The following is a 5,000-nucleotide window of genomic DNA, read 5'->3' on the forward strand; positions in this document are numbered from 1 at the left end:
TTCTCACTCTCTCTCTTTTATTTCTCACTCTCTCTCTTTTATTTCTCACTCTCTCTCTTTTATTTCTCACTCTCTCTCTTTTATTTCTCACTCTCTCTCTTTTATTTCTCACTCTCTCTTTTATTTCTCACTCTCTTTTATTTCTCACTCTCTTTTATTTCTCACTCTCTTTTATTTCTCACTCTCTTTTATTTCTCACTCTCTCTCTCTCTTTCATTTCTCTCTCTCTCTCTCTTTTATTTTTTTTTCTCTCTCCCTTTTAATTCTCTTTATCTCTTTTTCCCCCCTCTCTCTTTTTCCTCATTTTCTCTATTTTTTTTACCCTTCCTTTCTCTTTTTTCCTTTCTCGTTTCTACTTTTTTGTCTCTTTCTCTAGTTTTCTCTCTTTTTCTCGTTTTCTTTCTCTCTCTCGTTTCCTTTCTTTCTCTCTCTCGTTTTCTTTCTTTCTCTCTCTCGTTTTCTTTCTTTCTCTCTCTCGTTTTCTTTCTTTCTCTCTCTCGTTTTCTTTCTTTCTCTCTCTCGTTTTCTTTCTTTCTCTCTCTCGTTTTCTTTCTTTCCCTCTCTCTCTTTTGCTTTCTCTTGTTTTCTCGTCTTCTCTCTTTCTCTCGTTTCCTCTCTCTCTCTCGTGCGCTCTCTCTCTCTCTCTCTCTTTACCTTTGGTCTCTGCTTCTGCTTCACAAACATACTCCCCTTTGTAAAGAATATTGCCTCTAAGCTTTATGCCACTGTTGCAAAGTCAATATTCGCAGGAATATCACCAAGAAATAATGGTTGTGAATCGTTGTAAATTATTCATCTGTTCACTCTTTCGCTTTAATCCATTCCTTTGCATTGCCTTGCATGCTTCTTTGTTGTACCGCCGGCTAGGTTTCCTGTGCATATTTTATAACGTACGTTGTTAGCGTAGTTAAGGTTTTGCCAGTTTTTGTGATATTTTGTTAATTTTCATTTGTATTTGTTTTTGCACTTCCCTGTGTATATTTCAGTTCAGTGATGCTGTCTGTCCATCCACGTCTCTTTCGTGTGTCAGTATTCTAAAAGTTCATAATTGAATTTATGGGGAGTTAAATCTTTTACTGTCAGATCGGAGCCTGCAATACGTCACTGAGGGCGCCCCGGCTATCGCTTTTCACTCTCCCGAACGTTTTGAGCTTCTTTCGTTCCCAATCGATCGCCCTTTCCTTGCTCAACTTATCGCCAGCGCCACCCAGCGCCACGGCCCCTCCCCCGCCCTATGGCACATCCTCATTAGAGGTCGGTGACCCCACCCAGGTTGTGACGTCACTACTGTGTCGCGGCACAGTGCCAGGCTGGCCTAGGGATTTTAAGGGTGGCTGGCGGTTGCTTTGTGCTACGTCGGTCCTGAAATTTTAACAATCTGTCCTTTTACGTTTCCCAGTGCCTTGCCACGATTTCTTTATGAGTATGCGGGCGCTTATATTTCTTTCCCTTCTGCTATTTATTTTTCTTCCTAGTCGCCAGTTATGACTCTTTTACCCAAAACCTTCCTGCCTCGGCATCGCTCTCCCAGTTTAAGGAGTAGTTCTCTTCTATTGTTACATCCTCGACGTCAAGAGTGCACCGTCATCGACATGGAGGATCTATGAAACATCTGCTACGCGCAGCATCCTCTCGAGAATTCCGCTCCTTCTGAAGAGGTTCAGGCGCAATCGTGGCCTCGGCTCTACAAATCGAACCCCCGTTGATTTGCTCCTTATGTCAGTGTCATCGTTTCATCTCTCATGTCAAGGGAAACGACTCGGGCACGATGCGGCATCATTAATAGCATATTACTTGTACCGTGATGTGAGGCATATTACAAATCAAATATTTAGCTGAACGAATACTTCGCAGTTCTGTTCCTGAAGGGTCTGACATTTCGATGGGCCTACGTAGGCATCCGCGCAGGTTTAAGCGTTGCAAGTAATTCTATACCTATCGGCAAGGGTCCGGAGTGGCGCTATTCGCGTACGAGGGAAATGCCATTATGGCTTCCGCGTCCTGCATCCACCTCCATAGCCCCTCCCGCCGGCGACGAGGGAGACTGGGCTCACAGGAATGCTTATTGGATCAACAGTGTTATGTTCCTCCCCTGGTTGACTTATGCCTCTTCCGCCCCACACAGGTACAGTATGGTGTGCTCCGAGCCTCTTAGGAAACCGTAGTCCCGTTTGTTGCTGTTAGAATAAAAGAAACTCAAGATTGTAAATTATCTACCCATTCAACAATCTCACGAAACAACCACAGTTATCAATAAGACTTGTTTCATAATTGCGACGTTTAAAAATGCGCGGAGCCCCTCGTCACACACCTGCCTCCACACACCACTGCCTCTCCTCGCCACATCTCAGCTACATCCTCCACAACGCACATCCTCGCCACGGAGCATCGCCTAGGTCCGCCAACTTACTCATGGACAGATGGAACTCCTAATACCTCATAAAAAACTCTTACCTCATAGCGCACCGGCGTGGCTGAGGTGACACATACCCATTACCACATACGTAGCGAACGTGCCAGCGCATGGCCCAGCCTTCATCAGCAGGATCGTCATGTTTGTGCTTGGCATGAGAGGCCGAGGAGGTTTCCAAAGCAGCTTACAATTACTCGGCTCCTGCATGGCCGACATGACCCAGCTATCCAGGAATGCGTCTGGAGTGCAGGGGGCGAAAGACAGGCAGATATATATATATATATATAGAGAGAGAGATAGGGATGGAGATATAGATATACGGAGATATGGAAATATAAAGATATGGAGATAGAAATAGATAGATAAATATATACACACATATACATACGCACACACACATATATACACAGGGGAGAGAGAGAGAGAGAGAGAGAGAGAGAGAGAGAGAGAGAGAGAGAGAGAGAGAGAGAGAGAGAGAGAGAGAGAGAGAGAGAGAGAGAGAGAGACAGAGACAGAGACAGAGACAGAGACAGAGACAGAGACAGAGACAGAGACAGAGACAGAGACAGAGACAGAGACAGAGACAGAGACAGAGACAGAGGCAGAGACAGAGACAGAGACAGAGACAGAGACAGAGACAGAGACAGACAGACAGAGAGAGACAGAGAGAGACAGAGAGAGACAGACAGAGACAGAGACCAGACAGACAGGGCAGCCCAGACACAGACCCCACACGCATCGAGCCAAAGCGACGGCGATCCCAGCAGGCGGGAAATTCGCGACCAGTCTTGCCAACACGGGCTTACCCCTCGGAGACGTGGCGGCGCCCCGTACTCACTCACATCTCACGCAGGCCCTATTGATCGGTCTGGCAACACTCGTTTTGGGTCTGATTGGCCATAAGCCTTCGGTCCAAGTGAAGGATTGTGTGTCTAGCCCGTGAAAGGGGAGCTTTGGATCGCAGTGGCCATTTGTGACGTCATAGGAAGAATTATGGGAGTAAACAAGATTTCTTTTTCTCTGAATGACGGAATTTACAGAAATAGTGTTCCTCTTGCTCTTTCTTTTCTTAAGTAAATGTCCTGGTATCAGATCGTATGAACCAATTTTCAGCAATATAATCACCAGTTTTCACTTTCTATAAAATTCAACAAATCATTAAAAGAAAACACGAATAACGAATCAGCCGCCCCGTCGAACCGTCGACTATGCAAACAAATGACAATCGGATCCTTCAAATCATCGCGTTCTGATGACAGCCTGCCTTTTGTTGCTCTTCTGGTTAGCAACACACGCAGCAGCAGCCTTGCAATCCCGCCCCTGTATTGGCTGACGTTATGTGTTAAGCCGAGCGTCGACTTGAGGCGTGATGGCGCAAGCGAGGCGATCATGAGCGGGAGAAAACACGGCCTCAAAACACACGTTTATTACACTCGCTCTTGCTCCCCGTGAAGGCGACATGCACGGTTTCTCCTTTTATTACGTTGACATGCTGCCTCTGGATGTTTTTATTCTGTTAACAGCTCGTCTCCACATATGACAAAACGACATTATCTCCACATCACTTCTCGCATACAATTATTTCAAATTATATTAATTAGTCAATTATAATTTTTGCTTGGCCATTCACCCCACTTCCATCTCTATCACGATTCCTTGCGCATACGATCCATTTTTATCAATATTCTGTGCAAGTTCTTTTATTGCCCCCATTTATGTGCCGTTCTCCAATCCCGCAACTTCATCTCCTTAAATGCAAAACGTTCTTCCTTTTCTCAACCTCGGAAACTCCTGTTCAAACATTAATTGCATCCGAAGTAGCCCCCGCCCCGTTCAATAAAGGCATCTCTTGTTAGACTTTTGTTTCTAAATGATACATTAAACTGCGCGCCGTCGCTTCACACGCTCGCGGACTGCTAACTATTCAGATTCCTATTTGTCTTTGGTTTTATTTTTCGAGGTTCTTTCTTCGCCGCATCCGCCCTCCGCCGCAGCCTCCCTCCGGCGCATTTTATTCGTGTCTTTCTTTTCTTCAATCATCTTCCGTCTTGAACTACTTTTCTTTCAAATCTCCTTTGTTATTGTAATTATGTTTTTTCTCTCTTCCGGCTTACCATTCCCCCTTTTCTCTGCCTTTTAATCACCTCGTTCTCACTCGTTTTTTTCTCTCTCAATATTTTTTACCCTATTTCCCCTTTCGCTCTATTTACTCTGGCGCGCGTGTGTACTCTTCCCTTTTCATACCGTTTCCCCTCGAGGCCATTTCGAATTATGGATTTCATTTTTATTATCTGCTCTTCTCACTTCCTCATCTCCGCCCTCCCTCTCCCTATTCATTTTACAGAGTCCCTTATACCTGCCCTTCATTCCACTTTTACAGTCATTTATCCCTGCTCTTCGTTAATATTATACAATCCCTTAACCCTTATGCTCACAATGTTCCCTGAACCTAGCCTCATCCACCCTACACAGTTCCCTATCCACCTTATACAGCCCCTTATCCTATACCCTCTTCCACTTTACACAGTTTTCTATCCCTGCTCTCCGTACATTCCATCCATGCTCTTATTCACCTTTTGTAATCCCC

General features: G+C 45.0%; 1 long non-coding RNA gene across 1 annotated transcript in view; it reads right to left on the minus strand.

Annotated features, from left to right (window-relative positions):
- LOC113803146 (uncharacterized) overlaps positions 1-5,000 on the minus strand; it is a 42,476-nt gene that overhangs the window by 22,594 nt on the left and 14,882 nt on the right. The window lies entirely within an intron of this gene.

The sequence above is a fragment of the Penaeus vannamei genome, chromosome 34 (genome assembly GCF_042767895.1).
Source record: "Penaeus vannamei isolate JL-2024 chromosome 34, ASM4276789v1, whole genome shotgun sequence".
In the NCBI taxonomy this organism is placed as follows: domain Eukaryota; kingdom Metazoa; phylum Arthropoda; class Malacostraca; order Decapoda; family Penaeidae; genus Penaeus; species Penaeus vannamei.